Source organism: Gorilla gorilla, chromosome 2, assembly GCF_029281585.2.
Source record: "Gorilla gorilla gorilla isolate KB3781 chromosome 2, NHGRI_mGorGor1-v2.1_pri, whole genome shotgun sequence".
Taxonomy (NCBI): Eukaryota; Metazoa; Chordata; class Mammalia; order Primates; family Hominidae; genus Gorilla; species Gorilla gorilla.
Genome location: NC_086017.1, coordinates 45,145,934 through 45,172,012, shown reverse-complemented (window position 1 = coordinate 45,172,012; position 26,079 = coordinate 45,145,934). Strand labels below are relative to the sequence as shown.

The 26,079-nt window shown below is 36.5% G+C and overlaps 1 long non-coding RNA gene and 1 other non-coding gene across 2 annotated transcripts in view; both read left to right on the top strand.

Moving 5' to 3' along the window:
- The window catches only part of LOC109026193 (uncharacterized), a 519,202-nt gene that overhangs the window by 115,764 nt on the left and 377,359 nt on the right, over nucleotides 1–26,079 (top strand). The gene's annotated exons all lie outside the window — the stretch shown is intronic.
- Nucleotides 24,050–24,156, top strand: LOC115934135 (U6 spliceosomal RNA). Its single transcript, XR_004069979.3, has one exon. It is a non-coding gene; the product is annotated as a U6 spliceosomal RNA (small nuclear RNA).

Here is a 26,079-nt window from a genome sequence, read left to right as displayed (position 1 = left end):
TCTGAGAGACTGTTTGTTGTGATTTCACTTCTTTTGCATTTGCTGAGGAATATTTTACTTCTGATTATGTGATCAATTTTAGAGTAAGTGTCATATGGTGATGAGAAGAACGTATATTCTATTGTTCTTGGGTGAAAAGTTCTGTAGATATCTATCAGGTCCACTTGATCCAGAGCTGTGTTCATGTCCTGAGTGTCTTTGTTAATTTTCTGTCTTGATTATCTGTCTAATATTCATAGTGGGGTTTTAAGAACTTGCTTTATAAATCTGAGTGCTGCTGTATTGGATGCATATATATTTAGAATAGTTAGCTCTTTTTGTTGAATTGAACCCTTTCCCATTATGTAATGTCCTTCTTTGTCTTTTTTGATCTTTGTTGGTTTGAAATCTCTTTGACAGAAACTAGGATTGCATGCCTGCTTTTTTCTGTTTTCCATTTGCTTGGTAAATTTTCCTCCATCCTTTTATTTTGAGTCTATGTGCATCTTTGCACACGTCTCTTGAATACAGCATATGCCTGGGGCTAGGCTCTTTATTCAGCTTGACTGTGTCTTTTAATTGGGGCATTTAGCCCATTTACATGTAATGTTATTATTGATATGTGTGAATTTGATCCTGTTATTATGATGGTAGCTGGTTATTTTGCAGAGTTATTTATGTGGTTGCTTCATAGTGTCACTACTATGTGTAGTTTAGTGTGTTTCTATAGTGGCTGGTAACAGTTTTTTATTTTTCATATTTAGTGCTTTCTTCAGGAACTCTTGCAAGCAGGCCTGGTGGTGATGAATTCCCTCAGCATCTGCTTGTCTGTAATGGATTTCATTTCTCCTTTGTTTATAAAGCTTAATTTGGCCAGATATGAAATTCTGGGTTGGATACTCCTTTCTTTAAGAATGTTAAAAATTGGCCCCAAATCTCTTCTGGCTTTTAGGGCTTCCACTGAAAGATCCACTGTTAGTCTTTTGGGCTTCTTTTTGTAGTTGGCCTGGCCTTTCTCTGCAGCTGCCATTAACATTTTTTTCTTTCATTTTGACCTTGGAGAATCTTATAATTATGTGTCTTGGGGTTGATCTTTTCGTGGTATATCTTACTGGAGTTCTCTGCATTTCCTGAATTTGTATGTTTGCCTGTCTTGCTATATTGGGGAAGTCCTCCTGATAATATCCTGAAATATGTTTTCCAACTTTGTTCTCTTATCCCTGTCTCTTTCAGGTACCCCAATCAGTCATAGGTTTGGTGTCTTTACATAATGCCATATTTTTCTGAGATTTTGTTCATTCCTTTCATTCTTTTTTCTCCATTATTATCTGCTTATCTTATTTCAGAAAAATTATCTTCAAGTTCTGAGATTCTTCCCTCCACTTGGTCTATTCTGCTATTGATACTTGAGATTTCATTGTGAAGATCTTGTGTTTTCTTTTTCAGCCCCATCAGGCTGGTTATGTTCCTCTCCAAACTGGCTATTCTGGCCATTAGCTCCTATATTGTTTTATCATAATTCTTAGCTTCTTTGCATTGGGTTACAACATGGTCCTTTAGCTCAGCAAAATTCGCTATTACCCACCTTCTGAAGCGTACTCTGTCAATTCAACTTTCTCACTTCCAGCTCAGTTTTGTGCCCTTGCCAGAGAGGTTTCGTGGTCATTTCAAGAAGAAGAGCCACTCTGGCTTTTTGAGTTTTCAGCATTTTTGTATTGATTATTTCTCATCTTTATGGGCCTATCTATCTTCAATCTTTGAGGTTGCTGACTTTCGAATGGGATTTTGTGGGGTCGTTTTGTTGTTGTTGTTTTCTGTTTGTTTGTTTTTCTTTTAACAGTCAGGCCACTCTTACATAGGGCTGCTGCAGTTTGCCTAGAGCCCCCTCCAGACCCTAGTTGCCTCGGTTTTTTTTCCATACCTGGAGGTATCACAGCAAAGATGGCAGCCTGCTCTTTCCTCTGGAAGCTCCGTTCCAGGGCGGGCACTGACCTGTTGCTGGTCTAGCTGGTCTAAATGCATTTATAGGATGTGGCTGGAGACCCCTGCTGGGAGGTCTCACTTAGGAGAAATGGGATCAGGGACCTGCCCAAAGAAGCAGTCTGGCTTCCCTTTGGTAGAGCAGGTGCACTCCACTGAGGTGAAACTCTTAATCGTCTGTACCATTTGTATTCTCCAAAGCCCGCAAGCTGAAATGAGTGAGTCTACCAAACCACACAGATGGCGGCCACCCCTCCCCCTGGGAACTTGGTCCTGACTCAGGCCAACTCCATCTGCTGCCACTGGCTGGCTGGAAATCCAAGCCAGTGAGTCTCAACCCATGAGGTGCTGTGGAAGTGGGGCCTGCAGAACAATGCCGCTTGGCTCCCTGGACTCAGCCTCCATCCTAGGGCCATGCACAGATGAATCTCTTATGTTGTAGTGGAGTCTGGGGCCAGAGTATGCAAAACTCCTGGGTTTTTGTGTGTGCCTAACTGTTCACTCTGCCAAGACTCCACACAGCTCCATGTATTGGACCCTAGGCCCTGGTGGTGTTGGCTCACAAGTGGATCTGCTGATATGCAGGTTGCAAAGATCTGTGAGAGAAGCATGGTTTCCAAGAGTGGGTTGCAAAATCACTCACTGCTTCCCTTGGCTCAGGGTAGGATTCCCATGGCTCCATGTTACTTCTGGGTGGGCAATCACCCAAGCCTGCTTCTCTTTGCTCTCCCTGGGTTGAGCTGTTTTCCTAGTCAGTCCCAACGCAAGAACCTGGATATGGCAGTTGAAAGTGCCGAATTCACTCCCTCCTTTCATTCCGCTCCATGAGCACTGCAGACTGCAGCTGCTTCCAATCATCCATCTTGGCCCCTCTCCTCTTTTTTCTTTATTTTTATATGAATGGATAATTTAAAAAGATCTCTCTTCACATTCTGAGATTCTTCTCTTCTTCTTTGATCTAGTCTATTACTGACACTTTTGAGTATATTTTCTACTACATTAAATGAATTCTTCAGTTCCAGGGCTTCTATTTTGTTCGTTTTTATGATTTCTCTTTGACAAATTTCTCATTTGTATCCTGAATTGTTTTCCTGAGTTATTTGTACTGTTTTCAGTATTCTCTCATGTCTCATTGGGCTTCTTTTATGAAAATATTTTGAATTTTTCTCTGGGATTTTGTAAATGTCTTTTGATTGAAATCAGTCGCTGGAGAATTATTTTGTTTTTTGGGAGGTGTCATATTTCCTTACTTTTTCATGTTTCTTGTGTCCTTACTTTGATATCTGCACACCGAGTGTAACAGCTGTTTCTTCCAATTTTTTGAATTTGCTTTTATAGGGGATGAATTCTCCTGAAGATGTATCTATGGTATTGGTTGAATAGAGCACTGCACTTTAGCTTTGATTCTGGGTTTGCTGTAGTGTAGTCTCAATATGATTTCTTTGGCTGTAAACAGAGTCAGTGGTGTCTCTGACTTTCTTAGTGGCTTAGAGTGCATATTTACTGTTAGTGGCTGTGATGATGTTTTACTGGAGACTAGGATACCAGGTTGGTGGGCCATTTGGCCTCAGTGATGCAACACTGCGCCAAGCATCCCAGTCGCTATTTCCCAGGATGGCATGTGCTGACACCAATATTAGTAGGCCCAGGTAGGCCGATTTTGGGCCTCTGGATACCTTGCTCAGGTGCCAAGAATGACAGCAGTGGACTGGGCAGATGGGTGGATTCTCAAGTCCTTAGGCAGTAGGCATTGTCTTGGTGGTGGCAGTAGCAGTGGTAGGACAACCTCTGTGTCCCAAGCAGTGTGTATTGGTGTTGGCAGTGGTTGTGATGGGCTAAGTGGCCCAGTTCCCAGGCCCATAGATGGCACATGTAGTAGGTGTCAGCTGTGGTGGTTACAGCAGATTGAGGTTGTAGCCTATTCTCAGTATTCTGGGAGGAGTGTTTAGGTGCTAGTGGTTATGGATTTGACTGGGTGATCCCCAGGCCCCAGATGGCATGTTTGGGTACTAGGAGGCAGACTCGGGCTTGGAAGACCTGTTGCCAGGCCCCTTGGAAGTGTGTGCAGGTGTTAGCTGTGGTAGACAGAGGTGGGATGATCTCCAGGCTACCAGCAGAAGGTTCAGGTGGGGACAGCAGCAGCTGTACTGTTTCCCTGCTACTGCATTGTACAGGATTTATTTCTGTGGAAATAGCCATAGACAGGCAGCTGGAGGTGTATGCTTCTTTTGCACTTTGTGCCTGATAGTGGCAGCCCAGAGTAGCAGTTGCATTTGTCCTCAGAGCATTTACAAACATATGATTGTCCTGCTGGAGGGATGGGGTGGTTTATGCTTTGGCCTGGTGGCAGCAGCAGTCAGCAGCAGCAGTGGCTGTGGATAGGGTAGACTCTCATTAATGCTGCCCCTCTGTTGTGGGGGTTTCATTGCTGCCAGTGGCTCCCACTTTGGCCCTGGTGGCAGCTGCTGGCAGCAAAGGTGGGTGTGGGCAAGGAATGTCTATGGGGATCTGGAGCTGTGGAGATGCAGGGGCTGTTTTACCCCAGACCAGAATGCAGTCTGGTAGGGGCTGGATGCTCAAAATGGTGCAATGCCATAGCTGCCTGAAACTTGGCAGTCTGTGGGACTCAATGGAAACTGCTTCTCTGGAGCAATGCCATTCCATGATCTCCCAGAGGCTTCTTATGTTAGGCTCAGGACTGTCCCATGACTAGGACTGTAGGAGTTTTCAGTGAGAATGTGAACCCCTGGTGGTCATTCACTTACCCTTTCCCCAGACTGGGGAGCTATTCCAGGTTTCCAGTCTATCCTAGCCAAGCAGGCTGCCTTGCTTGTCTCTTGTTCCTTACTTTACGTGTTTTCTGTCACTTCTGTGCTGAGTTCCACTATTCTCTCTTAAAAGATCTCTTTGAAGTGTGTTTATCTACTTGCTATTTTGATTCCTTTTTGTGAAAGTGGCAGGTACCAGATGTACCTAGTTAGCTGTCTTGCAGCCCCTCTGTTTCTAGATTAATTTGTTTAATTTCTTTGTATCAATATTTGCCATATTTGTTATATTTCTATATTATTTATGCTTGCTTTCTTTTATCCCTCTTCGAGTTATTTTAAATGTGTAGAGTCTGAATTTTAGTTTATTACTGGTTGCCTTTCTATTTTGTAATAACAGGCTGAAATTTGTATTTTGTAGATTATCAACTTTTAATCTCCTGCTATGGAAGGTGAAGGAATTAGCACATTTATATTTCTTTAAATTCTTAATTTTTTTCTGTTCATGTGGTTGTAGTCTGTATTCTCTTACACACACATTTAAAATTTTTTTCATTATGCAGCTTTTTAAATATTTATGTTATATTATGTCTCTTCATTAGAGTCTGACCAATTTTATTCTATTTTTTAATGAGCTTATAACTGTTGATTCAGGCATCTATTCATTCAAGACATATTTATTGTGTACATCCTCTCTTTTAAACACTGGTCGAAAAATTGGGGAACAACAGTTAGGAAGGCAGAAAATACTGCTCTCAGGAGCTTACATTTGAGCAGGGGAGTGACTAGCAATGATTAAATAAATAACAAAAATATCTAACTCTAATGCATTCTATGCAGAATGTAAACATGGGAAAATATTAGTCAATTATGGCTCCTATAAATGATTTCTTAAGGAAGTTTGTTTAGGATGAGACAATATGCTAAGAAAACATAATTGATTAAAGAGTGTTTTAGTCAGCCATGCAAAATATGAGAAATGAGCTTCAGACAGGAAAAACTGGTGCAGTATTTTATTGGTTCTATCAATTATTGAGTTAGGATTTTTACATTTTTCTCAAAATTGCACATAGGCCTATTTTTTTCTGTTTTTAATTATGTCACTTTTTCCTGTATCGGTGATAAAATCAACAGTCAGGAGTCACTGATACTGTGGCTTTGAGATGTAAATATGGTTATTAAAAATAAGGTGACCTTATGTACCAGTTTGCTTGGTTTGCTGAGCTCTCACTTGTCCAAGCATAATTATTACTAGTCCCCTTTTCACTCTCAAACGTGTATTATGGACAATGGATTACTTGATCATTCTCATTATAGTGGACCTTAATATTCAATAAGAACTCAGCTGAAAACACTGATACACCTCCAAGTACTTTAATTCAAATGTGTCCCTCTGTGAAATTTACACCATATAGTCAAGATAAGCAGAGAAAAACGAAGTTCCATAGAGTTTTCCACTTACTAGAAAAGGGACCGTATTCCTGCTTACACTTTCAGTTGGTGTCTTAGTCCATCATTGTTGCTATAACAAAATGTCCCAGACTAGGTAATTTATAAATAATAGAATTTTATTTTCTCACTGTTCTGAAGGCTAGAACTTCCATGATCAAGGAGCCAGTAGGTTCAGTGTCTGGTGAAGACCTAGTCTCTGCTTCCAAGATGGTACCTTGCTGCCTCATCGAGGGGAGGATCTGAACACTATGTCTTTATGGGGTGAAGGAATGGAAGAGAAAAAAGGAATGAAAGGGTATAAAGGGCCTAGCTAGTTCCTTTCAGCCCTTTCATAAGGTGGCTAATTCCATTCATGAGTGCTCTGACCTCATGACTCAATTATCTCCTAAAGGTCCTATCTTTTAATGCTATCACATTGGGGTTTAAGTTCCAGCACATGAATTTTGGAGGTATACATATATTCAAAGGTAAGCAGTTGGATCGTCAGAAGTCATTACTGAGCACATTTTATTCTAAGCCTTTCTTTTGACAAATAATGAAAAATTCAGGCGTTATACCAATCTCCCGCTCATCTATGCATGAACGGATCATCAATTTTTGGCCAATGAGATGTAAGATAAGTTCTTCTGGGATTTTTTTCTGGTAATAGAAGGGGAAATCATGTGATGATTTGCTTTCATTGTCCTGGTTTCTGTCCTGTTTCTAGCCTATGGAAGCCATCCTAAAACTATAAAGGACTATAGACAAAGGAAATAAAAACTGATATCCTGAGGATGGTAGAGAACTTAAGCAAAGTGTTCCTTAGAGCTATTTGTTAGCTACTTTTCCAAATGTGTAACTCTCTAATTCTAGACTACATTTTACATAAAATGTAAACTATTTTTTTTGTTAAGCCACTTGTAGTTGGGTGGCCTGTTACTTATCATACAAATAAAATAATTTAAAATGCTTTGTGAGAATGAATAGGCTAGAATATATCAGAAGTCTATGGTACTGTTAAGGTTTAAATAGATGTTAACAGGCCGGGCGTGGTGGCTCACGCCTGTAATCCCAGCACTTTAGGAGGCCGAGGCAGGTAGATCACGAGGTCAAGAGATCGAGACCATTCTGGCTAACACGGTGAAACCCCGTCTCTACTAAAAATACAAAAAATTAGCCGGGTGTGGTGGCGGGCGCCTGGAGTCCCAGCTACTCAGGAGGCTGAGGCAGGAGAATGGCGTGAACCCGAGAGGCGGAGCTTGCAGTGAGCCGAGATCGTGTCACTACACTCCAGCCTGGGTGACAGAGCGAGACTCCGTCTCAAAAAAAAAAAAAAAACAAAAAACAACAACGATGTTAACAACCTCACTTAAATAGGTAGAAACCCCAAAATAATTATGATTCTTTCTATATCTACTTTATGTCCTGCATTCTAGGATAAAGCTACCGCTCTTTGTCTCTCTACTTCTTGTCTTCTTAATTCAGCCCTTAACTATCCAGAGCACAGGCACTCTGACAGCAAGCCACACCTAAGCTATACACTATCAATTTTAGAAATGGATAGAGTGGGAAGAGAAAGTTAATTGGCCAAACTGAGACCCATAAGTAATCAGTAGAGAGTGAAGCGAGGAATACCTGGCTAAAGAAACAAATGTATTATAATTAGTCCAATTATCCTAGATGTAGTTCATCAGCTTGTAGTGATAAAGGCTGTTAATGAGCTTTGTCACTGACAGCATTACTTTCTAATCTTAATCCGTTTTAGGGTTATTAGCTTTAATGATAGTTGCACAGAGATAATTTATACTAAAATTAAATTGAAAAATAACAAGTAATGATTGTTGTATTTGAGCATTAACTTATAAACTTTCTCTCTTGCTGACAAAACTTACTGAGGGCAGTGAACTATTTCCAAGACTTTTTGAGCAGGTGGAGGAAATTCAGAACAAGACATAGTCACTCCTTAAAGGAAACATTTGTAAATATCCTTGAGGATCTTTTAGTAAAGTGGTTGATGGCTGTTTTATTACCTTTTAGGTGTCAGCACATGGTGTTCTGTCTTGTCAACAAGAAAATTCTTCAAAAAAAACCAACTTTTCAAGAAAATTCACAAAACATACGAATTACTCGTAGACATACAGTACTTAGAAATCTGCACAAATGTTCATTAGAATCTTGAGTCCTTGCTTCTATTAGCCTTACTCACCCAGAATTCTTAATCTAAGCCTTGGTACACAGAAAATGATGGCAGAACAGCTAGGTTCTTCCAAGGATGGTACAGAATCCGTGCCAGTCAACATGCATGGGAGATAAGTTTATTCTTTACACATAGTTGATGACTTAGGGTATTCAGGCACACTTTTCTCAAGAACTGCGAGAAAGTCTGCTAGAGATCGGAAGTATTCTTCTAAACACATTTGTCTTACCCTCTACCTATGAATTTATTTACTTATCCATCAATATTTATTAAGTTACTAATTTTTATATTGCTAACCGTATCTAGGTTTAATAATACTGTGTTTGATATATGTAGCAATATCAGGTGAACTTAACTCATTCCATTGGGAATGGTCTTGAATATTTTGCCACTAAATAGTGGTATGTGTGTGTGTGTGTGTCTGTGTGTACATCCTATTTTCTAAAATAGATTAAGAAATTTTATGTAAAGTTCTAATATATATTATTATCTAATAACATTATTTTACAAATAATTATTAAAATTAATCAAAATTTTTTTGTATCTATTAAGATGATCATCTGGCTCTTCTCCTTTATTAGGTGGTAAAATACAGTGGCTCATTTTAACACCTTTATGGAGATGTAGTTTATATACAACACATTTAACGTATTTAAAGTATATTGTATGATAATATTTAATATATGTATACACCATATGACAATTACGATCACAATGATGAACATATCTAACACCACCAAAAGTTATATTGCAGTTCTTGGACATTCCTTCTTCCCACCATAGCGATTGAAGACATATTGGATGATATCAACACACATCTCTTAATAACTCATCGAATAAATGCAAAAAAAAAAAGAGTCGTATGCTAGATATGTGCAACATAATTAAATGTAATTGAAATATAAATGACTACTCCTTAAAACTGAAGAATACATATTTTGTAAGTGCACATAAGATATTTACAAAAATTAACAATATACTGGACCGTAAAGCAAATTTCAATAAACTTCACTTGATTGAAATTATACTAAAATGTTCTCTCATGAAATCGAATTAAACAGAGATTGATAACCATTAGGGAAACATAAACACTAAAAAATAATAAGAAATTTAGCAATACTGGTTGTAAATAATGAGTGGATAAAAGATTAACAATTGCTATTAAACAATATTCTAAACATTAAATTCAGTGACAGAAAAATACTGTATATGAGAAAAGTTGGAAAATAAAGATGTGGTTAGAAAGGCATATAGAGCCTTAAATGTATATATTATAAGAAGAGAAAGGTTAAAAATTAATCATCTACAAAAGTTAGAATTAGCATAGGAAATTAAACTTAAATGGAGGGAAGAAAATAATATATAAGTATTCATTAATATAATATAGAACAATACTAGAAAAGACCACTAAAATCAAATGGATATGCTTTAAAAGATTACTAAGTCATAAACATTTTCCAAGACATTTTTTTAAAAAGTGACTGATATCAGGAAGAAAAATTGAGGCAAAATTATGGATTATTCTGACATTAAAAAGACATATTATGAAACAAACACAACTGAAAATTTACAAAAAGTAAATTTTAAAAACAGATACAAGAAGAAACAAAATATCAACTTATTCTGTAGTTACTTGGTTCTACAATTAAGTCATTTTAACACAGACAATTCTGTGCTTAAATGTCTTTAATGGTAAATTCTTCCAGATACATAAAGTCTTCTTGGCTGATTCTATGAGGACAGCAGAACTCTGACACTCAAAACCCGACAATAATACAGAAAAGAGGAGACATATAGACATGGACATGGATGCAAAATAATATAATTATTTTGTATGTACAAAATGAGCATTTGATACAATTTATCAGCAATTTAGCTTACAAATTAAATTTTATAAACCCAGAAATTAAAAAGAGTACTTCCTTAATCTGATATGGAGTGTCTATGAACAATTGACAAAAACATCATTTCAATGGTTGGTTCTTCATTGGGCTAGAAATCTATGCCAGGACCATAAAGCAAAAAGAATATTTAAAAGATAAACGGATTGAAAACAAATAAAGAAGATTGTCATTAACTGCAAAGATTATTTTTACATAGACAGTAAAAAATTATTAAATATATTGTTTTTATATATATATTTATTATACTTTAAGTTCTAGGGTACATGTGCACAACGTGCAGGTTAGTTACATATGTATACATGTGCCAGTTGGTGTGCTGCACCCATTAACTCGTCATTTACATTAGGTATATCTCCTAATGCTATCCCTCTCACCTCCCCCCACCCCACAACAGGCCCCAGTGTGTGATGTTCCCCTTCCTGTGTCCAAGTGTTCTCATTGTTCAATTCCCACCTATGAGTGAGAACATGTGGTGTTTGGTTTTTTGCCCTTGCGATAGTTTGCTGAGAATGATGGTTTCCAGCTTCATCCATGTCCCTACAAAGGACATGAACTCCTCATTTTTTATGGCTGCATAGTATTCCATTGTGTATATGTGCCACATTTTCTTAATCCAGTCTATCATTTTTGGACATTTGGGTTGGTTCCAAGTCTTTGCTATTGTGAATAGTGCCGCAATAAACATGTGTGTGCATGTGTCTTTATACCAGCATGATTTATATTCCTTTTGGTATATACCCAGCATACTGAATAACTGAATTTAACAATTTTATGGAGTACAATGTCAATACACAATTACTATGTATATTATATGGGTATAATACAAAAATATATTGAAATGATAATGGAATGTAAAAGACATAATTTGACATAGCATAAAAATTATTAAATATATAGAAGTAAATCTAAAAGGATATATGTAAGATCCCTACACATATACACACACATACATAGGTACACAATCATTTTATTGAGAGAAGTTAAAGATTTGAATTAATAGTACACTAAGAGTAATTATGTTTATGATATAGAGGATTCAATATTATGAAGATGCCAGTTATTATATTGGTCACATATTGCCAAAATAATCCCGTGAAAAGAAGTGCTTCCAAAATATAGTGATATAAAATAACAATCACCTGTAAAGCTCATTTTGCTATGGATTGGCCTGTGGGTCTAGCTGAATGCTGTTTATCTCAGCTAGGCTTCATCATGCTTCTACAGTTAGGCAGCTCTGCTTCTGGAGGTTGACTGACTGCTGGCTAGAGCAATGTGGCTCTGCTCTTATATCCCTGCTATAGACTAGCCTGGAAATGCTTTTATGATAATAAATCGCTCATGAGACAGTGTGGAACCACACAATATCTCTTGAGGCCTAGGCTTGGACTGGCACAGCATCACTTGGGTGACTGACAGTATTAACTCACTACATCTTGGGCCATGTAAGTAATGAAGACAACTCAGATTTTAGAGGAATGGAAACAAACTATATTTTTTTTGAAGAGATGAACTGTAGAGTAACATTGCATAGATTTAGAGATATGACCAAATAGGACCAAAATAGTCAATCTATCACGAAACACATACAAAATCTCCACAGGTATTGTGTGTGTGTGTGTGTGTATGTGTGTGTGTGTGTGTGTAAGTTGACAAGCTTATTGTAGTAGTTATATCATTGTATATGTAGGTAAATATTAATAGAGCTCTGTGCTTACTGTCATGTGCATTTTACTGAATAAATATTACCTTAATACATACAGAAACAAAAATAGGCTGGACTAAGAAAGCTATTGAAGCATCTAAAGAGGCTATCTTGATGAATTAAGTTGGAAGACTTATTATACTTTATATGAATACATAATAAATTTAAAGTTAATTAAGACAGCATAATGTTTGCCGAAGAATAGACAAACTGCCAAATGAGACACAATAGAGTTTGGTAATAGACTCACACATGAATATGAACATTTGATTTATTATACAGTTGGCAAGTAGAAGAGTAGGAAAAGGCAGCCTTTTCACCAAATTGCATTGGATCCTTTGGATATGTACATAGAATAATAATGTAGCATACCTTGGTCATTATACCATATGAAATCATTTCTGGTGAGTTTTTTATCTAAATGAGGATAATCAATAAACATTCAAAGAGGTAGCAATGAAGAATATATTCATGATCATGAGATAGGAAAAGTTATATTAAACTAGACTCACATATCACTATGAAGAAAACTGTTTGCAAGTTGAACTAAATTATAATTATAATTTTCTGTTTACCAAATAAGGAAGTAAAAAGTCAAGCTTTAGGTCAGGAGAAGATATTTGCAAGATATATAAACATCAACCAAATCATATTTAGTGTACTTTTAAAAGCTTGTAAATCAATAAGAAAATATATCTATATACATACATACATACATACATACATACATACATACATACATACATATATGAAAAGCTCAGCAATACAAATAAGATATCCAAACGGTCAGTAAATATATGAAAATGTGCTTCAATATTCTTCGTGTTAAGAGGCTCGCAAGAATTCTGGGTTGGATGTAGAAGCTCATGGCAGAACAACACGTTTACAACTAGGAAGTTGAATTATAAATTTAATTATTTAAAGGCATCATAGAACTATGTAAGCAATCAGAATTAGAAATTAAAATTTCAGAAAAGAGAGAATTTCTCTGAGGCAAAATGAACATCTCCAACTTAAAAATTTCCTGGGGTAATCTCCTGTTTTTAGATTCGAATTACGTATCCACCTTATTCAGGCAGAAAACCTCTGCTAGGGGTAAAAGAAACAAGCAAATGATTGTACAGTTATTAGTGTTAGCATGACGAATTAGAAATTTGAGGCAACAGAAATCATGGTCAGTTTTTCCCATGGCATATTGGCTGGGGTTTGCTGCTGCTTGTGAAGCTAGGGATTTAAGCTGAAAGTTTCTAAAAGTCAGAGAATAATCTCGTCTGGTCTGTGAGGTTTGGGAAGCAAAGACCTGTGAGTCTTACAAGGCAGAAGTCATCAAACACAATTCTTGTTTTAACCCAAGACATTCCTATATCTTAAACTACGTGGATTAGGAGACAAGGAACCTGCACTGGAAACTCTGAATGGCAGAACATTGTCTCCTGCTGTTTGAATTTTGAATTCCCCACAAGGCTGAGGATCCACAAGACTCTGTATCAAAATCCCAGGTGGGCTAATCTGAAAATTGGGCAAAGAGAAAATTGAACATAACTGATGTTTGAAAGAAAGGGCTGACAATATACACAGGCCAGAGATAATCCAGATATTGGAAGTAGCAGATAATGAATTTTAAAAATACATGATTATTATGTTTAAGGAAATAGAGGAAAAGGTAGATAACATGGATGAATTTAAACAAAGAATTGGAGCTGTATTAAATAATCAAACTGGTATTCCAAAAATGAAAAATACAATATCCAAATTAAGAATTGTATTTTAAAAATATTAGTCACAGCAGAAGGCATGATTAGGAAAATGGGACGGACTAGTTCAATAAGAAAATGTGCAAATTCAGGCAGGAAAAAGACAATAATGCCGAAGAAAATTTAAGAGACACATGAGCAATTCTAAAGTTCCAATGAAGAGCTTAGAATATTTTAATTCACAATTGAACACCTTCCTTATTTACACGTTTTAGATTGTGCACATTTAAAATGTATCTTATAAATTTTAACACCAAAAGACACTATTTATAAACATTTTCTTATATTTTATCCACATATTTACTATTTCTCTTGCTTTACAGTGCTTCTTTAATCTCAAATGTACATTTTTAGATGCTCTATCAATGAGTCTTTAAAGAGCAATGTTCAGTTTTTAAAAATGTTATCATTATACCGCCAATGTAAAGTTAAATATATTTCCAGTATTTCAATTATTTTCTTTCAGTATTTTGACAATATTGTTAAACCTATTTGTGTTTTGTTTTGTTTTGTTTTGTTTTTGTCTTTGCTTTTGTTTTTTTTTTTGCGATGGAATCTCGCTCTGTTGCCAGGCTGGAGTTCAGTGGTGCGATGTCGGCTCACTGCAACCTCCACCTCCTGGGTTCAAGCGATTCTCAGTCTCTCCAGAAGCTGGGACTACAGGCGTGCACCACCGCGCCCGGCTAACTTTGCATTTTTAGTAGAGATAGGGTTTCTCCATCTTTGTAAGGCTGGTCTGGAACTCCCTATCTCAGATGGTCCACCCGTCTCAGCCTCCCAAGGTGCTGGGATTAAAGGCATGAGCCACTACGCCCAGCCCGATTTCTGTCTTTTTATACTCTTGAGAAGTTAGCTCTGTTTATATGTTGTTTATTTTCTTATAATGTATTTTTCTTTCTGGCTACTTGTAAGATATTTTCTGTTACTTTGGGGTTTTATACTTAAATTATGAAATATTGCTGTAGATTTATTTTGTTGTCTTATTTTAGTTGATTTTCTTTTCAACTTTTGGATTTATAAGGTTCTTCAGTCATTGTGAATCTGATGATTTATTTGTTTTATAAATTTTGGAAAATTCTCAGTAATCATTTTTCTAAATATTAACTCTTCCTATTTGAGGATTTCTCCTCAGAACTTCATGTGTCTCTATTTTTGACCCTCTCACCCATAAGTGTCACTTAATATGTTTTATATATTTTTTCATCTGTTTATATCTGCAGTTTTTCTGCATTATCAAATATATCACTTGTTATTTCTCTTTTTTGCTGTGTCTAACACCATACTGAAATTGTTCATTGATTGTTCAATTACATATATATTGTTCATATATGTATATTATATATATAAAATTAAAATTACATATATACACATAATTTTTACAAGATCTATTCAACTCTTTTACAAATATATCTGTTAATTTGATGGTTACTTATTCCTTCTTTATATAAATATTACATAATCTTTAAATATGCTAATACATTTAGTTTCTCTCTGATGAATTCAGAATACACCACCTGTATGTATTTAATTTCATGGTTTTTTCTTCATTAGCTTTCATCCCAGTAATTTTTTTCTTGTATATTGGATATTTTTTATTTATTCTTTTGTCATTGCTACTATTGTGAAATCACCTTTACTTAAACCTTATCTGTGAAAGATCTTTCAATCCTGGTGTTAAATTATGTTTTCCTTCTGCCCTTAAACTAAATTATCAGCTTTGAGAAGGTTTTAACACAGAGATATTTAAACATGTCCCTAACTTACATAAAATCATGATTTTGTTTAGAAATTCACAAAGTACTTGTGTACATGTTTGTGTGCATGTGTGCATGCATGTATACATGTATACACACACATATACACACAGTTCTATATAAACATTTTTATCTTACCTTACCCTCTACTCAAAGCTAAAGATGAGATACTCAGCTGTCTTGTCCATCTCCCTCTGTGTTATTTATCCTTCAATTTAGTTATGGTGTTGGCTTTCATAAATGCAGACCTAATATTAGGGTCTTATATTAAACCCACTTGCATTGCATGGATCTCAGCTTCATGTCCCGTTTACCACAAAAACAACTATTTCAAAAATCAGCTTTAGAGCATCAGAGAAAATCAGATGCTCCAGAAAATATAACATAATCAGTCCTCAGTACTGTTGTAAATTTGCTTTTTCTTTCCATCTTTATCCTCTAAAGATTATCTTATTTCATACTAGACCTACATTTTATGCAGGACTTTTTATGTATCCTGTATCAAGAGGGTTTCTCTGGTCCTTTATCCACCATATTACTAGAATTGAAAATCCAGTTTTGTTACTTTAAAAGTCATAGCTGTCATAACTAGAATCTAACATATAATTTAAAAATACAGAAGAAAAACACAACAAATTCTATTTTTGAGTTCCACACTCTCCCTTCACACAAACATATACTTTAAATGAGTACTTAATTATACACTGGTGAAGCTGCTAGAGAACTTGGCAGACATTCTACTTTTAGAAGCACTCCACTTAGATTTATATATCACATTTTACATAATGAAGACTTCTTTCCCACCTCTTACTGAAGCACAATAATAATAATGATAATAATAAGCTTCTTAAAAGAAGGATGGGGATATATCAGGAAGGTTTGGTGAATTGAGACAAATAGCAAGTTAAGGATGTTGCAAGCTAAAAGATGGGGATGACTACACTTCTGATACAAGTTAAAAGACTTAAAATTTTGCAGCCCAAATTAAATCCTGAGTATATTGTTTGAAAGTCCCATATTCTCTGCATTGTTGAGGGAAAGGCACTAAATCTCACCATATGGCTGAATTGAACAGTCTTTTCCCTGGATTGTACTTGTGGAGTTTCATGTATGGCTATGATCAACTTCTCAATCTTGAAATTAAGACACAATTTTAGACTGCTATTTGAGAAATTGTCTAGCACATGGGCAATGTTTCTTATTTTTCCTATGGTTTGAAATTAAATTATCGGAAAAGCAAAACTTCATACTCGTAGACTGTTTTTTATTTTTTTGTTTGTTTGTTTCTGAGAAGGCTGACATGTTCAAGAAAACCTCATTAGTCCTTTCATCAGCATGTGTGAATCTTATTAATTCTGCCTAAATGCTTAGGTATGAAGCAAGATGCCTCTTCTACAAAATTCTCTCTTATGTAAGGCATAGGCAACATGAAGAATATCTCCTTTCCACTGATTACTGCAAAGTGACTCCATGCCAACTCTGGATCTAGCTTTTAAGAGGACTGACAACTTTTGTCTTGGTTTCTGTTTCTTGGAGACTTGAGTTACCTGAGTCAGGTCTTGGAGATCTGACTCACCTGAGTCAACATGAAAAATGTCCCTTTACCCTGCTGCAGAGATACCATGGAAAATCCCTAAAATTCCATTGAAACGGAGGAAACCACCTGAAGTGAGCCTTGGAGATGACAGCCTTATGGTTGTAGCCATCGTGTACCCTCCAGGCAACCCCAGTGGCTAAAGAGTACTGTGTGACCCCAGTGGGGTTTGCATGGAGCAGAAGAATTGCTCACAGAGGCCCTGCCCGAAGTCCTGACCCATAAAACCATGTGACCTAATAAAGTTGTTGTTAGGTGGAATGTTTGTTTAATAGCAATAAATAAATGAAACATCTGTTAAGCTGAACTTATTTCCTTTGCCAATGGTTTAAAAATATAATTATCTTGGATATGGAACTTCTTCGGCAACTCGTTTTCAGAAATGAACTAGGAATTGGAGCTAGATGATTACATTTGGACAAAATCAGCTCTTGAGATGAGCAGAATTGAAGACAAACAGCAGAAGATGCTCCCTTGAATGAAATGATGATGATTAGTCACAGGTATGTGGTTTTCAAGCCAATAATCGTCACTGGGGAAATCAACCAGCAAAATCGGTGCCCCTAAAATGCAACCCATTTCTGGTGGTTGCAGATAGTGGCGGGTAAAATATATGCTGGCAAAATTAATAACGCAAGGGCTTCCTTTTAATGTAACTATGGTTCTAATAATGTTACCAAGTACAGATTTGCAGTCAAGGAGCATCATTTGAGAAACCATTAATTTGTAAATTGCAATGCACTGTGTAATAATGTTAGTGGGTATTATTAGTTCTTAGTTACCAGAACTGGGGCAAGATGTGGGGACACCTTTTCAAATGATAGGTCAGAAAAAGTTTACCACTTATTAAGCTATTTTCACGCAACTCAAAATCCACCCATTTTCTGTAGTTATCTCTGTGATGCTGGAACTGGGAGTCTACAGACATTTGTCCTTTTAAACTGACTTGCTGCTATTTGTGCCCTTAGGGACACTAGGTAATGGAAAAAATGATTAGCTTCTTCTTTGTTGGCTTCTGGCTCCTGTAAGCAACAAATGAGCAAATAGTTCTTCAACCTGGCAACAGTAATTGGTTCAAATAGCAGTTGGATGCAGTTTCAGCTTCTTTCAGCCCTCCAAAATTTGTCTTGTCACAAATACCAGTACAAGTCAGAGCTATCTGCTATCTTTCTTTCTCTCCTATCACAGTGTATTCTTCATTTCCTGTGAGTCCTTTGTACATATTTAACTTTCTGTTTCCCAGACTGTTCTGTTGCATGAAATATCTCTGTAGCTAGTTGTATTCGTTCATTTTCACACTACTATAGAGAACTCCCTGAGACTGGGTAATTTATGAAGAAAAGAGGTTTAATTGGCTCACAGTTCTGCGGGCTTGACAGGAAGCATGACTGGATGGTCTTAGGAAACTTACAATCATGGCAGAAGGTGAAGGGAAGCAAGGCGCATCTTATAGGGTGTCAGGAGAGAAGAGTGAGCGAGGGGGAACTGCCACAAACTTTTAAACCATCAGATCTCATGAGAACTCACTCATGATCAGGAGAACCATATTGGGGAACTTCCCCCATGAACCAGTCACCTCCCAACAGATCCTTCTCCAGACAGGTGAGTATTACAGTTTGACATGAGATTTGGGTGAGGACACAAAGCCAAACCATAGCACTAGTTCCTACCAATATAAGAGCAGAAATGTGTAGTTAAGATTTTCTTTACCTTCTTCCTATTTTTCTCCTATCTGATAAATTAGTTATGAAGTCACATTTTGAATGTAATAAAACCACACCATGAAAAAGAGGCTGCTCCCAAAATTTCTCTGTAGAGCAGAGTTCCTCACCTTCCTCTGTTGCCCAATGTTGAATCTTGGTATGTGAAAACATACACACACACACGCCCTAATCTTAATTGTTTATAGCTACTGAGCTTCTGTATTGTTTGTTTTAGCAGCTAGTATGGCTCATTCTTATTAATACTTAAATTAATACATAAATAATGTTAATATATTAATTAATTAATGTTTATTGATTCTAATTATATGTTCTTTATAACTATATTACAATCAATTATGAAAATATTAATTAATTAGTGTTAATACATAAATTGATGCTAAAATTGGAGAGCCATTACTAACATTTTTAAAAATATGAAACATTGGCCCAGTGGTTCAATGGAGGAAGGCAACACATATAAAGTGATAGTTAGCTCTTGATCTTTGTCATTTGCATGCAAAATAATAATACATCTTTTGCTTGCAATAACTTGGAAGACAAATCAAATGGTTACTGAGCCGGGGAAAGGAAGTTGAAAAAGTTCACTTTCATATGTCTTCGTTGCCACTGGATCTGTTTGGCAATATAGGAGAAGGAAACAAGAATGCTTAGAAGCAGAAATGCAAGGATAAAGGGAAAGCATATATTTGGGACTTACAGGATTTTAAAAACAATGGCAGCTTCTAGACCCTAAATAACAGAAGACAACATTTTAAATATTGTTTTATTGGCAAAGACAAGATGTAATGTAGTTTGTACTTTTTTCCATCATTTATTTCAATAAAGTGATTAGATTTGAAACATACCCTATTCAGGCCTCATCTCCTCAAGGTAGCTTAAGGGAGCCAGGAAGAGAGGAAATAAAGACTAAGAATTATTTCAAAAATAACTTTTAGTGTTGTTACTCATACATGAAACTGACTAGAAGTAAATAAATGAGAAACCTAATGAGGTTTTGAGAATAAGTCACCAAAGAACACTAACCTCATCTGAAAATTCTGTCATTTTTTAAAAAATTTTATTATTATTATACTTTAAGTTTTGGGGTACATGTGCACAATGTACAGGTTTATTACATATGTATACATGTGCCATGTTGGTGGGCTGCACCCATTAACTCATCATTTAGCATTAGGTATATCTCCTAATGCTATCCCTCTCACCTCCCCCCACCCCACAACAGTCCCCGGTGTGTGATGTTCCCCTTCCTGTGTCCATGTGTTCTCATTGTTCAATTCCCACCTATAAGTGAGAACATGTGGTGTTTGGTTTTTTGTCCTTGTGATAGTTTGCTGAGAATGATGGTTTCCAGCTTCATCCATGTCCCTACAAAGGACATGAACTCATCATTTTTTATGGCTACATAGTATTCCATTGACCCAGCCATCCCATTACTGGGTATATACCCAAAGGATTATAAATCATGCTGCTCTAAAGACACATGCACACATATGTTTATTGTGGCACTATTCACAATAGCAAAGACTTGGAACCAACCCAAATGTCCAATAATGATAGACTGGATTAAGAAAATGTAGCACAGATACACCACGGAATTCTATCATTTTTTGATAAGTTTTTTTTTTTTTTGGAGATGGAGTCTTACTCTGTTGCCCAGGCTGGAGTGCGATGGCATGATCTCAGCTCACTGCAACTTCCACCTCCCGGGTTCAAGCGATTCTCCTGCCTTAACCTCCCTAGTAGCTGGGACTACAGGCATGCAGTGCCACGCCCAGCAAATATTTTGCAATTTTTAGTAGAGACGGAGTTTCACTGTGTTGCCCAGGCTGGTTTCGAACTCTTGAGCTCAGGCAATCCGCTCACCTCAGCCTCCCAAAGTACTGAATCACACCTGAATTCAGGTGTGAGCCACCTTGCCTGGCCTTTTTGGAAAGCCTTAAAATAGACCTCAGTAGGAAGTGAGCTACAAAAAGCACATAGATCCAAAGAGGACACACACCCCAATGCCAAATTCTCATATATCTGGGAAGATAGTAAACGTGGAAGAACCTCTTGAAGCTTTGCTGCTTTTCATGTGAAAATATGCAGCTTTTGCTTTTAAGGAAGAACTTATGTCAATGTCAATTAGTTCAAGTTAACTGTATTGTTCAGGTACATTATCTACTTGCTGAATTGTTTGCCCAACTATTCTACTAATTACTGAACAAAAATAATTAATATGTTTAGTTGTGGATTTTTGTATTTCTCCCTTTGATTCTGATAGTTTTAGTTTTATTAAGGCTCTCTTAGATAATGTAATTATTTAAGATTATTATATTTTTCCAGTAAACTGCCATATTTATTACTATATAATTTCCCACTTAATTTTTGATAATTTTTGTGCTAAACTCTACTTTTTCTAAAACATTTTTGTATTATAGTGTGCATGTCATATCTTTTTCTATCCCTTTTTTCTTCTTATATATAGACAGTATAGAATTTAGTCTCAATTTCTATTTTCTAATGTACTATGAAGCTCTCTCTTTCAGTTGTAAGGATTGGACCATTTATACTTGATTAAATTACTGAAACTTTTAACTTTATGTCTTCCATCTTGATGTTTGGTATCTGTTAGCTCCATGCATTCATTTGTTTGTTTATTTTTCCTTTCCTATCTTTTCTCTTTTCTTTTCCAAAGGAAGTGCTCGACTTAACTGTGTTTCAAAAATTATTCTGGTAAGGTTTAAGATTTAACCTTACACTTAATTTTGTTAAGGATATTTTCTCATCCAACATATTTCATCCAGCTTTATCTGAAAAGCATTAATGTACTTATCCTCCATATTTATTGATGGGATGCATCTGAAGGAAGAGACCACAGGTACACTATTAGGCATCCTCCTGTACGTTCACAAAACCCTGTATTAACCCTGTGCACTGTCAAAGTGAGTGGCTCATTTTATCCACTATACTACCAGGAACTACAGTGTTAAACTCCACATCTAATCAAGTGTTGTTACATAAACTACTAAATTTTCTTGATCGTCCAGTCTAGTACTTCAGTTAAGAAAATTCAGTTTTCTAAGAGTTCAATTTTTAGGCTGTCATAGTTTAGAATTCCTGAGAATTTATTCTCCTTTTGTTTTATACATTCCCCAAGGATTATCTTTTTTTTTCATTATTTCAGTGACCACATATATGCTGATTGCTATTGAAAGTATATATCTTGGTCACAAATTTTGCTCCTGAGCTTCATTCACATTTTCAAAGGCCCTCTAGACAATCCCACTGGATAGATACAGGCACCACAAACACAGCATATTAAAAGAAAATCTTATGATCTTTCCTTTGAACCTGCTGCTCAAATACCTTATTTCAATTAATGAATTTATTATTCACCTAGTTTTGTCAGATAACATCATATGGTTCCTACTTTTCCTTATCTGTATACCCAATTGATACTTAATTACTATTGATGCCACAATTCTGGATAGTTCCCTCTCCTTCATGTACTGCTTACCATTTCCACAAACCATGCCACAGGCAGGCCTTTATTTCTTACCTATGTCACCTCAATTACATCTTAATATGCATCTCAGCTGGTAGAGTCTCCTCTTTACTTTTTAACTTCTACCCACCAGAATTAGAATCATCTGGAACTGGATCCTCAGGTGTATCACAAACTTACTGGATCAGTATTCTGTGGGTGTAATCAAGTAATCATTGGTGATTCTGATGCACAGTGTGGGAACTACTGCTCTACATTAAAGATTATATCAAACATGGCCTTCCACCAATACACATTATCATTAAGGCTAATATTCCTCTCCTCAGTGAAGCTTCAAAGTGAATAAGAGTCATAATACTATAAAGAAAATCTGGCACTTGCTCTGAATTTTTATCTTGTTTCTATATCTTAGAAGTAAATTAAACTTTATCTTTGGTTCTTTATTATTTTTAACAGACATTTTGGTAAACACTTGCAGCTGAATCAACATCCAAGAGTGCTTTGATACCAAAGTTGAGAACACATGACCTACACTAGCAGTCAGCAAAAACTATGGCCCAGGGCACTGTTTCATGCGCTGAGAATATAGAGGTCAACAAATGAAACAAACCTCTTCAGTCATGGGGCATACATTTGAATGAGGGCAGGGGGTGGCTGACAATAAACAAGCATACAAGTAAATAATGAGATCATTTCAAAAAGTGATTCATACTGAGCAGATAAAGTGATACAAAGTGACCACGAGGAGCAACACCCTTGGGTTAGGTGTAGGAAAAGCCTTTCTGAGGTGATGGCACTGAGCTGAGACCTGAGTGATGAAAAAGAACAAGATGTGCGAAGTTCTTGGAGGAAGAAAGGACCTTGACTTGTCCTAAAACCATAAAGAAGACTTGTGTGGTTGGAGCAAAGTAAGTACTGTAAAGAGATGAGGCCCAGGCTAAATGTTTGTGAGACTTCTGATCAATGATAAACTGTATTCTTTCATTTCCACAGTGTCTCATAGAAGAAAATGATAATGATTCAGTGTTGCTTACTATTTTTTGGAGTGTTAATGATTTATGTTGGTTGCAGTGCAAGCATGAATGATTTTTACATCAATGCTGAGAAAATTAAGAACTTAATGATTAAAATGAAAAAAAAAGAATCATTTAGATACCAGGTTGAAATATTGCTCCTAACTCTTATTCACCTGTATCAAGCCATCTAAGGTGGCAGAATTAAGCCAGATCTTAAAATCCCCTAAACCGGCCGGGCGCGGTGGCTCACGCCTGTAATCCCAGCACTTTGGGAGGCCGAGGTGGGCGGATCACGAGGTCAGGAGACCGAGACCACGGTGAAACCCCATCTCTACTAAAAATACAAAAAATTAGCCGGGCGCAGTGGCGGGCGCCTGTAGTCCCAGCTACTCGGGAGGCTGAGGCAGGAGAATGGCGTGAACCCGGGAGGCGGAGCTTGCAGTGAGCCGAGATTGCACCACTGCACTCCAGCCTGGGCGACAGAGCGAGACTCCGTCTCAAAAAAAAAAAAAAAAAAATCCCCTAAACCTAGTGACATGAACAAGCATAAGGCAAAACAAAACCAAAAACTCAAAGACTAAATGATCAAGCAATGAACAGGGCTGATAAATTGAACATGGGCAAAAATAAATTTTATGATATAAACACATTTCCTTCTATATTTTTAGTAAGGAAAATTATTGAGTGTAGGTGGATAGTGGGGGGTTGTTAAGAAGAGAAAGATTCAGCACTGAAAAGGCTCATTAAGAATCAACAACTTGGGGGCTTACTTTGATAGCACATACGCTAAAATTGGATACACAGAGAGAAGATTAGCACAGTTCGTGTGCAAAGGTGCCACACAAATTCATGAAGCATTCTATATTTTTTAAATGAGAAAAAAACTTGAATAGCCATTTCTCCAAAGAGGAAATACAAATGGCCTACAGGCATATGAAGAGATGTTCAACATTACTAATCATTATGAAAATGCAAATCAAAGCCACAATGAGGCTAACATCTCACCCATTAGAATGGCTACAAGAAAAACAAAACATAAACGAAAAGAATACACAGAAAATAACAGTTGTTGGTGAGCTTGTGGAGAAATTGTAACACTTGTACCCTTTTGGTGGAAATAAAAAATGGTGCACCCATTCTGGAAAACAGTATGGAGGTTACTCCAAAAATTAATGATAGGTATTATAAGATCCAGCAATTCTACTTTTGGATGGACAGGCAAAAGCATTGAAAGCAGGATTTTAAAGAGGTATCTGAATACCATGTTCAAAGCAGCACTAAAATAGCCAAGGAGTGAAAGCAAACCAAGCGTTTGTTATGGATAAATAAATAAATAAAATGTGGCATATGTGCGCAATGGAATATCATTCAGGAAAAGGAAAAAAGAAATAAATTTTGACACATGCTACAATATGGATGAACCTTGAGGACATTATGCTAAGTGAAATGGCCCAGTCATAAAAAGGCAAATGCTGTAGGATTCCAGTTATATGAGGTATCTAGAATAGTCAAATTCATAGATACAGAAAGTGAAATGATGGTTGCCAGGGGCTGGAAGGAGGGGAAAATGGCGAGTTGTTGTTAAATGAGTATAAAACTTAAGTTTTGTAACATGAAAAAATTGGAACATTTTGCAATAAATGCGAATATTTTTAACAACACTGCTGAACACTGTACACTTATAAATGGTTAAGATGGTAAATTTTATGTTATGTATTTTTCCACAATCAAAAATAAAGCACTTGTAGAGAGGAAGGAGACAGTGTCAACAGAACAGAACAGAGGCTATGACATGGAAGATCAGATTGAAAAGCTAGGGATTTTTGACTTGTTAAGACCTCATAAAAATGTCATGCAGATTTAAAGGATTTCTTGCTCCTCAGGTGAGGTGAAAAGATGAAGAACATAGAAAATCTTGCCCTCTGCAACTAGTTGGATTGAAAGACTAATTTAAAAATGTTTTCTCTGACTTTTAAGAAAGGACAAATGCTAAATACTCTTACACAGATTCTTTTCTTCCCCTTTCAATTTTATTGAGGGATAGCAACTTGAAATTAGCAAAAGGTAACAATACAGCAACTTACGATTTGACTCTGCTTTATGGTAGATGAGCAAGTTCACTTACGTTGTTTGATACAGTGTTATCAGTCCCACTTGAAAGATAAGCCTTGAGGGTCCAGAGATTGAAGAAAGATAAGTGGTAGGAATTAATAGTGGAGGAATTAAGTAATTGTCTATTCCTGTCAGGGTCTAAAATTTGAGTACTTGATATGACAGCACCCTATTTTTTTCTATAACTTTCATTAGAACCAATCTTCTCTATGCATCTACTCATTCTCTGGAAATGCAGAGAATAAAAGATGCCAATTCATGAGAAGCAGCTATCTATAAACTCAGTTAAACCATCTCCTTTCTAAACTGCCCACTTAGAGTTCATTCTTTACTGCTTTCCTCGACATTGCTATCATCAAAGACTTCATAAATGGCTGTGCTGCAGCAGACAGAGGGCTGCCCTGGATTTACGAGAAGACCTAGATTCATTACCTGGCTAGGCACTTGCCAAGAACATTAGCGTGGACAAGACACAATCACTGCAATTGAGATTCCTCATCTGTAAAACGACTCCATGTACCTCCTCAGCTTGTTGCAACACTTAAATGAAGTAACATATGTGCTTGCACTCAAGCAGTAAAACACTAGACTAATGTAGGTTATAATTGTTGTACTAGGTTCCTGTAAATCTGAGAGGAAGCATCTTAACTAAGAGTCAGGGATTTCAAAGTACACTGTGT